Consider the following 12,373-nt stretch of genomic DNA (forward strand, 5'->3'; position numbering starts at 1 on the left):
TAAAGTAATGCCTAACTTTGATACATATCACTGCCCTTGAGTAGCCACTGGCCAGTGAGCATTATCATTTAACACAGCAGAGAGGTTTTCTGCATATTTGTTCCGTAACCCATATTTATCAAGCCATATTAAAATGTATTTTACTAGTGTTGCTGTCGTCTTAGTCACCTTCAGATTTCCGTTGGTAAATGAATAGTGTAATTAAAAAATAAAAACCGCCAGGAGATTGTTTTCTCATTCTCAGTTGTAAAGCAACCCTCCCGCGTCCTTGAGTCCTTGCCAAGACTAATGACAAGCCTTGTTTTCTCTCCATTTGTTTTCCTCATGTCCTCTGCCGCGTCGCGACACAGTTGGAGAGAGATTACAGTTGTATTGGGTGCCGCCTGTCACTGTACAAATGCCCGTCATTAATTTCACAGGCAGAAGGCAATTTCAGAGAAGTGGATAAGTTCAGATAATGGTGTGAGCTCTGTTGTGCTGTCAAGCAGGAGAGAGAAACATCAGGTCAAAGATGTTTCTTCTCCTCACTTTTACTTTTGTGTCCGATTGTTCGGATTTGGAAAAACGCTCATGTTTGACGGAGACGCCTGGCAGTTGTTATCTCCTTTAATTTGTCTGTCGATAGACCTGAAATACTGTATTTTATATTTTATATTTTTGTGGAAAAGAGTGAAGATGAATCAGAGCCGAGGACGAGAGAGATGAATGATTGAGATGGAGTGGAAGATATTATGAATTGCCATGAAATCGTTTTAACATTGCCACTGCCCTCTAATGTTCTCGTATAAATCACCTCATAAGCCTGGTGTTCATAAGGAGCTGTCAGCTGAAATCAGAGGGCACTTGTAGATTTGTTTCTCCCATTCAGAGAGCTGCTCAGATTCATCCCGAGCTCTGTATTCATCTGGCTGTCTCATCCTCCTGCTCTCCTCTCTAATAACTCAGTGTGTGTGATTGCATTAGGGCCATGATAAATGTAAAATAGGAGCTCACTGCCGAGTGCATCATCGCAAATTACTCTGCAGCCGACGCGAGTTACAGATGGGACCAGGAGGAACGTGTTGTTTTTGAACCGTCTGCGTCACAGCCCTGTTGTTTTCACACCAGAAGTGAGGGATTTTTCCCAAAAAAATTGCAGCTTCTAAATCCACAGAGCCCTCCTCTTGCTGTCGCCCCCGTTGATGAGATTTGTTCCCACTCAGCCCAGCAGAAAATTAAGTACAGTTTCATATATGCTAATAGGAAATTGATATGAAATATTCAACGACTGTTTTCAAGTTTTGTCGAACAATCTCTTCTCTCCTTTTCGCCCCTTAAACAATCTAACTTGGAAAAATTTGCAACCGACTATACATCCTGTAAGTGTCGTAACAAGACCGCAGTGCATTGCTGAATCATGACTATACATTTCAAGCAGAAAGATTTCACCGTTTCCCCATCCATATACCATGACATTTATTTTAAGAGTTACCTTTAGGTTACAGTTTGTCTTCAGTCTTTTTCATTGGTGCATGACTTTAATGGACTGACATAAATACGTCTGTGTGCTATACTGCTTTGGTTTACATTTTCTCCCGTATTCAGATCTCAGTGGGTTCCAGGTTTTCGCTAAATGTAAAACTTCTTTATGGAAACTGTTCATATAAGTTCTGTAGTTTATAATTCACTTTTAGTTTTTTTTAAAATTAGTTTTGTGTCTTTTATATGAGGAACAGTTCGTTTCAGCACATATTTAAAGAGATTCCTCTTTCGGGGATATGAAGTAGAGTTCTCGCAATCTTCTTTTCAACACTCACTGTTAAGGTGTTTATAACTGAAGGGTCTTGAGCAGCTGGATTATCATAGCTGTGAGATTTTAATGTTGGAATCCACTTTGGATTAGCAATTTGTAATCCTATTTCTGTATGTTTTCTACTGAGAATAATATGTAGTAGCTATACTTCATAGTGTTGTGATGAAACCAAAATTCTAACAGGATAACTGCCTCAACATTCACAATACCAACGCTGTAATGACACCATGTCATACTGCTGCTTCAGAGGCTAAATGCTTGCTGAGATAAGTGCAGCAGTGCATTAGTGCGCATTTTAATCACCCACTTTCACTCTTTCTGCTGGAATACAGTTGATTGTTTATCAGTAGTTTTATCGTTTTTCATCCAAGTTATAGCAGTTTACAAGGGAGGGTAAAGGTAATGTTGCTATTGAGAACACTGCGTTTGCCTTTACAGATGTTTGCCCCATTAGCCATTTGGCTGAAATGATACAGCGACAGTTATTGTTTGGAATAGTTTAGTCAATGCATGTCACAAGATAAAGCACACTTGGATTTTGAGATTTTTAAAAATTAAAAAAGTGTTTTGCTTTTTAACATTAAGTCAATTTAATTAGACTTTTTTTTTTTTTTTTGACAAGAACTTATAAAAAAATGACTCATTCATTTGAAAGTGCAATCAGATTTCCACCAAGCAATTTTCAGTGAATTATAAATATAAACGTGAAAGAGGTAATTGCATTAATTTCCTTTTAAGTGACTCACCTAATTCAACACAGGTGCAGCACTGGAAGTCACACAATTGATGAAATGGAGATCGTCTGAGTGCTGTGAATGTGTCTCAAATGATTGAAGACATCTCCATCTGGAAGGTCAAGTCACTGGTGAATCAGTACGCTGAATCGAACGACACTTGGAAAACAAAAGAACCCTCCAAGTCGCCGTGAAACGGTTATTAAAAAGCATAAGTCAGGGGATGAATACAAGAAAAATGTAAAGTTACCTAATATCACTTGGGGTACAGGTCAATCCATCATTAAGAAGTGCAAAAAGATATGGCACATGTGTGAATCTGCCTGGGGAGTTGTTGTGCAAGAAGAATGTACGTACAACTGTTGCTGATGTTTTTCACTACATGATGCTATGTTTGGCAGACATGAATCATCACACACGCACACCATGCCCACTGCAAAGCACGGTGGTGGCAACATCATGGTGTTAAGGATGCTTCTCGGCAGCAGGTTCTTAGATGACTTGTTATAGTAGAGGTAAAACAATATTAACACAGCAAAAGACAGGGAAACCCTTTAGGACAACATAATGAAGTCTGCAACTTAGAAGAAGATAGTTTTACAGCAAGACAGTCACACGTAGCCAGAGCTATATAGAGACTCTCTAAAGACAACAAGGTGAAGGTTGTGGAGTGGCTGAGTCAGAGCAGAGACTTCAATCCAACTGTGAATTTGTGGCTGGTCTTGAAAAGGGCTGTGCACTCATGATCCACATGCAACCTGACAGTTTTGCAAATAACAATGGGCTAAAATTGAATTCTCCTGATGCTCAAGGGTGATTGACACCTATCCACTCAGGCTTCACACTGTAATTGCAGTCAAAGGTGCACCTACTAAATACTGACTTCAAGTGGAGCTGTTTTCACTTTGACACAAGTCTTTTTTTTTGTAAATTCTTGTAAAAAAAAAGCATTAAATTGACCATGAATTTGGACAAGCAATAAAAAGGGGAAAGCTTCCAAGACAAGTAAATACTTTCTATAGGCACTGTACGTTTTCTGTCACATTCCCTAACCCGTCGCGTTTTAAATCCTTTGAACAAGTTGGCATGTTGCTTGGATTTGCAGCCTTACCTCATGTTTTGCCACCATGAAAGCTGCAGTGTGCTGCTGGCATACCCACTATGCCTTCAGGGAGTGGATGAGCACTGCGCACACATCAAGGCAACTCATAGGACACACAAGTTATATTAAAACACGATCATTCTTGAAGTATCAGTATCAATAAAACAGGATGTTGTTTATACTGGCTTTGTATTGCTATCGTGACAGTAAATTCCCAATAAATAGGAAATGTCTCTTTACTACTTTAGTAAAGTTCTAGAGAAGACAGACATTTGACAGGAGTCCAATATATGCTGTCACAAAATGTCGTGTTTGAAGATGGTGAGCCTAAACATACAATTTGGTAAGAATATCTTTCTGTGGTTCCAAAAAGGGCTGTAACAAGTATGGATTTTAACATTCAAAGTGAAAATAACTTCTCATTAAGTCTATTTAAGATATGATATAATTAGTTTTCCTTTGTTGCTATTCATCATGCATTGAATTAAATGTGACAGTGCTTTAGAAATAATAAATATATCTGCTTACCTTTATGGTAAGTGTTTCTTATCTGCAAAAACAGGTTGTCACAAACTGGTTGGAGGGGGGGGTTGTTGGGGTCGTGTCACACTCCAGCCAAAACCATATATATGCTGTATATACAAGTCTATTATGAGTCAGAATTCCCTTTGCAGAGGTTCGTGTTTTGCCCTCTTTTTTTTTTTTTTCCATCTTTGCCTTTCTTTCTGAATACTAACTCTGGGCACGATGCCCATTTCTCATTGCAGCACATCGATAATAAATAATCCATTACACCTCTGCAGCTTTTACGGAAACAACCAAGAAACTTGTCTTGCAAATTTCGCAGCACGCTGAAAAGCTCCTCAGTACGTCCGATCGCCTGTGACACTTTGCTGTGCATTTTAATTGGCTTTAAGTGCGGAGAAACAACTGCGACCGCAACAGTCAAAGTTGAAGCGCTTCAGTGGCCTGTCTCTGGAGCAGCAAGGCTTGCTTTCCTCCAGTGCTCTGCAGAGCTAAAGGCCTGACAAATCCTTATTAGGGGCTTCTACTGTACATCACTACAGCGTGTGTGTGTGTGTGTGTGTGTGTGTTGGGCAGTGGTTATGATTTTACACTACAGGCCAGGGAAGCCTATTTGACCAATTAAACCAGGATATATTTGCGCTGTGTGTGTGTTGGAGTGTGAGCATGTGCACATGTCTGCTGTGTGGGTGTGAAAATATTTAGAATCCTCTTGACACCCAATTAGAGAGCAACCCGACATGACCTCCAACTTCAAGAGACACCAAAAAGCTCACTTGAAACAACAACTTGGAACTGCTTGACAAAATGGCCCCACTAATGAGCGCCTGTAAACACAACTTTATTCTTGCTGATTGCTATTTAAAAGAAAGGGGGAAAACTATAGTATGTGTGCAGAATTTATGACTTTAATTACCATGCATAATAAATGCAGAGAGACTGGCCATTGTACCACCGGTCATTTGAAATTTTGACTACAAACTGCCGAGGACGTAATGTGAAACAGTGCTATTATTCACATATTATTCTCAAGGCTCGGTAGTTCCAGTTATTATGCATTTCTGGTGGCGAAAAGGGCATATCTGTTTGAACTTGGTCATCTGGTTTAGTTGTGTTTTTTTCCTGCAGGATGACACTTGACTGCAAACAAGGTCATCTCATGAGTATGACTCAGTGCTGCTTCTGGTAATTGAAAGTGAAGAGAAAATGTAAGTGTGGTGCTGATTTTTGCCAACGCCTCTCAGAATAATACAAAAAAAAATAGACAATGTAGATATAAATATACTTTTTTTTGTCACTTTTCATGGTCAAAGAGGAAAATAAGCTGTCTCAGTGTGGGTTTTCAGTGTCTGCACCTCAGACTGCTCCATCAGCTCTGGTAAAGGTGTTTACAAAATGCTGGTAGTTCACACATAGTGCAACCTGGTTCATGATTGTTTTCTCATATTTATTTAATTTTACCTGCAAAAGTACTATATATCATGACTGGTGTGTTTTTTTTCATTCCAGAGTTAATGGTTAGTAACAAACACCTCTGCTTAAGTTTGTCTAAGACTGGTGCATTCAAATTTCACACAGTGTGTCAATCTAGGAGCTTTTCAGTTAAGTTATTTTAGGCACGTAAGGTACCTTTCCAGATCTGCAACTCCTAACTGTGATGGAGCGATCTCTTGTTTTAGTCTACGTGGTTTTACTCTTTTCTGTAGCCACAAACTCTCCTTTACTATCCAGACTGACTCTGCAGTGTCAAAGAGAGGTAAAGAAACACTGCTCATAGCAGCTTCATCACCTCTGTTGGCATTGCAGGTTGGATTTAGAGGTTAGTTATTTACTTGAAGAGCCTCTGCTATCATAAAAATCTGCTGTTTGGAAACATTATGGTTTTTCAGTTAACTACAATGGCGACAGACAAAGAAAGGTGGCTCACACGAACGCTGTGTGCCACCGTTGTTCAACTGCAATTCAGTAAGTAGCTGGTTGTTTGTCAAACTTGCTCACTTAATTGAAACAGCATCACCCAAGTGTGAACGTAAGTGCTGCAAGAAAATAGTACACGCAGTTCCTTGTGGCATTTATGCATCTTTTTCGCTTACAATTCAGACCAAAGAAATACCAAATGGCTCTGTTGTTGAGAACACAAGCTTTTAACACAAGCTCAAAGTCATCAAGCCCCCTTATGAAGTCCCCTTTTGTCTGCATTTCGTCCAGCAAATTATACCATCCCTTTATAAACAAACACAAGCTACAGTTGTCTACCTCAATCCTGTGCATCTGCTCGCCCAACATCTTTGGCTACTGACGGTAGCTGAACACTACATCACACCTGACCAGAACACGGGACGCCTCGTGGTGCAAACTCGGCCCATTTATATGCAACACATGCTCACATCTGGCAGAAAAACTGAGTGAGACAGTGTCCGAATGGAGGTTGAAGAGGCCAGGCAGTACAATTCCAGTCACAACAGACAGCAGTAAATATTGTCAACACAATCACTAAAACTGGACTGGCCTCTAAATATGATGCATGGCTCATACAACTTATTTAATGGCACAAAAAGCAACTGCCTAGCAACTGAGACACCTTGTGGATTGCAGAGTCAGACGCGTTGTGTCTTTCTTCCACCACAGTGCATCGGGTGCACATACATTGGAGAGCAAACAGGAGATGCTTAATGTGCCGAAACACAAATCATTCATGGCGTCCCCGCTCGCTGGAACTCCAGTTATGATATGGTGGAGGGTTATCTGAAGCAGCAAGCTGCTGTTTACTCGGCGCTGATGGAAAAGGCCCCCCAGGAAGCACAGAAGACTGTCCAACTGTGAATGAAGTCAGAGATGCCATCAGAGGGAGCCTGAAGGACAGATACACTGATGCTACTCTTCAGGACTTCCTTCACAAATGCTCAGCTTTAGATCCAAGGTTCAAGCTCCCTTCTCGTGCGGAGAATGCCTACTGTGAAAGGGCAGCTAGATCCGATCCAAAGTGTCTCAAAGACCTCCACATTACAGACTTCTGTGTAATCCTTTCTGAAATGGAAAGGGGGAGATGTTGATTCTCTTTTCCTCTTGTGTATTTAACATTGGAATTTAGCCAATACCATAATTTACTGCTTTATAGAGATTAAGCCGATCCCGCAGTGACTTAAAAGCCAAGTGTGACACTAATATCAGTTGCAGTTAGCAAAATAAACAGTAGCACTGTGCTTCAAATAACTTCATAAAATACTCCCTGTCAAACGTTGCTTGTTTACTGTAACAAATCAAAGTCTTCCATGTCACGTTCAGTCGAGCAGCTTTCTCTCTGAAGACGCTCGCTAACTCCTGTTAAAGCAAGTAAAGAGGTTGATGGTTTTTTGTTTCCTCCTTTGATAAATCAAAAGCGGTTGGCATTTGCCTTCAGCTGTCGCGTCAGTCCCGTTAGCCGAGCAATGAAAAGCTCCATCAGTCTTAAATTTGCTGCCGTTCTTTCAATTCACCTTTCAATCATTTGTCAAGTGACTCAATTGTGTAGTAGTGGCCACTTTGATTAGATTTAAAGTAGTTATTTTAAGAGGCATGTAATTTGTTACCCACCCATTCCTTTTAAACGTTTACTCTGTCACTAGATGAGAGAATTCATGCAAGCACCTCCAGAAAATGAACATTTTTTTTTCCCTTTTATTGTAGTGGGAGTCAGCCACCTCCAGAAGTGATGAAACTGGAAATGAGTCAAACTCCCCAGAACCATGACATGAACTTATTGATCGAGACACACAGCGAGCTCCCCCCACCCACCCCTCCCTCTCCCGTCAGCTCCGGCCCAGTCTGGCCACTCATATTTCCATTGATCACGCTCATGAAAACGAACAAAACTAGTGATCAAAGCAAAAGCCGGGAGTTCCCATGGCCACAGTCTTCAGATCACAGAAGAGGAGCAGGTCTGCGGGAAGGAGGCAGGAATGTGGTCGGGGGTGGAGGATGAAACGGAATATGAAACAGTCAAATGGAGATCAACTCTGCTGATCCCGCTTTTTGATCTCCGTCTGGGCCGCTACTTAATATATACGACTCCACACAGGCAGCGAGTGGGTTCTGTCTCGGCTCTCTCACACACAAACACATGCAGGATCATGCTTGCGATATGCAGACAATTTATTTTTCGCATCCCCCCCTTTCTTTTGTGCTTGCACACTATCAGTCACCTCATATCAAATAAGTCTAAGTCGCGCTTCTGGCTTTTTAAATGCTTATTCTTTGCATGTTTGCTGGGAAAAAGGGGGATTTGCATGTACAATATGCGACTTTTCACCCTGAGGCAGCGTGTTGTTAGCATATCTGCATCCATAAAGTCATCACACAAGCTGACAGCATCTGCAATTAAAATAGCAACGCAACCTCTATTGGTTGTTTTCTATGCCAGTTTCTGTTTATTTATGTATGTGGTTATTTTAATGAGGGGATATTGCATGTACAGCTAATTATAATATTGACTTATTATATTTTTTTATGGAGCTGAAATTGAAGAGGTCATGCGACTGTAATTAATCAAGCTTTTATTAAATAAGCCGTGATGTCAAGTATGTAAGCAGCACTCCCAGGTCTCTGCACAAGACACTGCTCCCTGATTTCATACTTGTAAACACACAAACCGAGCACCTGTACGCACACTGGTGTATCAAAACAAACAGGCACACACACTGTGCCTAATTATTAGAGTGCCTGAACATGCTGACTGACCATTTTTTCAATCAACCTGTGCATTCGTTCCCAATCGCCCAATCCATCAAATCTCCCCGAGCGTCATGCCATCGCAGATGCAGCTTTTGTAAGCCGTGCTCAGAGTCGATAAAACCAGAGATGATGACAAAAGGGATTATAATTACTTGGAAGAGAGCGCAAATTAATATTTGTCGGTTTTGTTAGGACGGCTCGTCGCCACATCACAGACCAGCGTCTCTTTGATGCTTCCATTCATGAAGACGTTTAAAAAGGCAGCTCTTTAAAGCTTTATGGCAGAGTTCCTTGAAAGTAAGATCAAACTAAATAAATAAATTGAAAATAATTATAGCACTGATAATAATTTATAAGTTTTGCAGAGCGGAGAAAATCATAAAAACCGACTTTTGAAAGGGTTCACTGTTAACCTTTACATGTAAATTCAGATAAATACATCAATATGCTGCTTCCTTGGGCAACAGATTGGAAATTAATTTTGACCCAACTTCACTTTCAGAGTTTTTCCCACTGCCTTTGAAACCAAATCTGCAAGAACTCTTCTGGTAGACAAAGTGGCATATCAAAAGAAGCATGGAGGGGAAATAATATTATATGCTAATAAGAGACAGCTCGTGGGAGCAAAGGCTTAAGTCTGGCAGATAGAGAACTAATTTTATTTCAGTATGTGTATTAATCAAACTCAAACTCATCATCGCGCGATCTCAAAGGCAAAACTACATCAGTATTCAGACATCAGCACATGTAATAATCACGGGCCCTGCAGGACAGCTGTTGGTGGAAACATGAGGAAATGGAGCATGCTGAGCACAAGAAGCAAAGGTCGGCTTATTGACACCACTTAAAATAATGTATGTGTTTGTTTGCGTTTCTGCAATAGACACCCGGGGTTAATAAATACCTTCATTCATCTGGCAATAATGGCCGCAATAGGGCACGATCATTAATATGGATCAGGGTGCGTGTCATGTATTAAAGTGTCGGTGAGAAACCTTTTCCACAGAAGGAGATGATGTGTTAATTGTGCGCAGCGTGATAGTGCTCTGTTTTTTTTTGTTGAGATACAGCAGTTGTAATTGTGTTGTGAAGCTTAACTCTTCTGCAAAACTTTACAGTGTGGCTGCAGTGAACAGAGAGTTTATGGTAAAAATCATGGTGTTGAATCAAAATATAGCAACTTTGCATCCTGCTAAGTTCTTACAGTGACCATTTTAAGGAAGTGTACAATTTCCCTAGAAGAAAACTAAACTCTTTTGACGCCCTGAGATGTTGTTCTGTGTGCGAAATTTGGCTACACAAACTAATAACAGTTGGATGGCACTATTGCAAGGTAATGTTTTGAACGGTTGCAGAGGTGTTTTGATAAGATGGGGGGGAAAAAAGTCAAAACTGACAAGGTAGACTGCCACATATTACAACCAGATGATGAGCTATCGGGATGGTCTTCGCTGAGGAATTATGTTGAATTGGTGTGAAATAAGAATCCTGTGAGAGAGGCAGGTGCAAGACAAAAGAAATAAAAGTTCAGTTTATTTAAAAAAAAAAAAACACATGGAGAAGATAAATGGAGGGTCGGTCATGAAATTGTCTTTATAGCTCCGAGAGCAAATGCCGAACCAGATAGGGGTTAAGTATGCTCTCCAGGTGTGGTCACATGGGTAATTTAGATAGACCCACTAGTTCAGGGGGACAACCTCATTAACCAGCAGGTTATCCCGCAGCCTCATAATTCAGGGACCATGCCATTTTCAGCAGGCACGAGAAGAGGGACCTCAAACCCCCTGATCTGTAGTCAAATATTCTGCCTTTGAGCTACTCTCCATCCTCCAGTGCGTCAGGCGAGGGATGATAAAAACCTCTGAGCCAATTCTGTAAATGAGTTGCGTCACACACACAGTTCGTTACACTGTGTGTGCTGGATGCTTTATGTTTTCCAAATGCAAATGGAAACTCTGTGTACGTATATACATATGCATCACTGACACAATAATAATCATGCGGGATTATCTTTGCCTCACTGTGAGCTGGAGTCTAAATTCTTAATTTGACTCCGTGTTCCCCAAGCAGACTTTGGTTGTTTTTGTGCTCCTGTAACATTTTTCCTCACTGTGGGCTCATTTTTCATCGCAATATAAAGTCCAGCACCTCTATGGAAACAGAACAACCATGGCTCCAAGTACAGAGAGACCTTAATATTGAATGTTGTGCCGTATGACAAATTTATAATGCTATAAATCATACAAAAGAAATATGTTCAATTTGTTCGATTTTTTTTTTTACATAAATGTAAAATATATATTTTTTTTTTAACAAGTACTACTTTTTCCCCCAGTACCCTCAGATGCTACCAACTCTGGAAAAAATCTTTACTCTACAGTTTTTTTTTTCCTACCGTTTTATATTTTTTCTATGCTTGTCGTCTTCCAGTTCCAGTCGTCTCTGTTTAAACACAACCTGCAGTTTTAACTCCTTAGAGTTGAACGTTCCCTACACTTCTTGTCAAGTGACTGTTGATTGCAGCTGAGGTCATCCTGGCTTCTCAGTCATGACAAGGAGCGCAGATTTAATTTTTTAAATTTTTTTGGATGTAATAGAATCTTGTGCAAATGGTTGATTTTTTTAGGGGAAATTTAAATAAGCCACATAGAATAAAATGATTTCGAACTTTTAATCATCCTCCTGACGAAACAGTGTGTCTCAGAAGAAGGACTGTCGACAAGTTAGAGTTTTTCAAATTTTCCATTTTCTGGATCTGATAAATGTCATTTTCCTTTTTTTCTTTTCTTTTTCATTTTTTATTTGAACATAACATGCTGTGGGCAGATTTTGGGGTTCAGCGCAAACGTAAAATCCCTTATCTTATCAGTGTCACTTAAAGCAGCAAAGTAAAAATTAAAAAAAAAAAATTGAATTGCAACATTGAGTAGTTTCATTTGTGTGAAATCCAGGGAAATTTGTGCGACAATCCTCAGAAGCCATCTTGGTAATGCAGATATTTCATATTTGTATCATCTTTGCTTACCGATATCAAGCTGCCTTGACAATGCTGACATATGAGAGCTTAAATTACTGCGCGCCATCGTAATTTATTAGCTGTGTTGCTCCGTGTACTTACATTCAACCTCGTCTTTCTGAGTTTAAGCTGCTCCTCATTACAGACATGGTCTGAAGGCAGTTAGAAGACAGGACTCGATGGTTCAAGTACGTCTTTTGAATAAATTCTATTAACGTTTTAGCTTGTTAACTTGCTTGCTGGGGGACAATGAAGTAAATTGGATAGGCTGTATTTCGTTTTCAACAACTAATTGAATCGGTAGAAGAAAATGTGAGGGTCAAGTAATTGTCAAGTATAGAGAAAGTAGAAAGGAGTGTTTGTGGCTGACTAGCATGTTGGCCTTTGACTGGATAGGTACAATAGTGGCTTTCTTCCCATGTGTGTGTTTTTTTTTATTTTATAAATTTGGAAAACCATTTTCAAATCAGTGCAATAATTCTCTTAAGTAAAAG

This window comes from Stegastes partitus, unplaced genomic scaffold, assembly GCF_000690725.1.
Source record: "Stegastes partitus isolate 25-593 unplaced genomic scaffold, Stegastes_partitus-1.0.2 Scaffold40, whole genome shotgun sequence".
Taxonomy (NCBI): Eukaryota; Metazoa; Chordata; class Actinopteri; family Pomacentridae; genus Stegastes; species Stegastes partitus.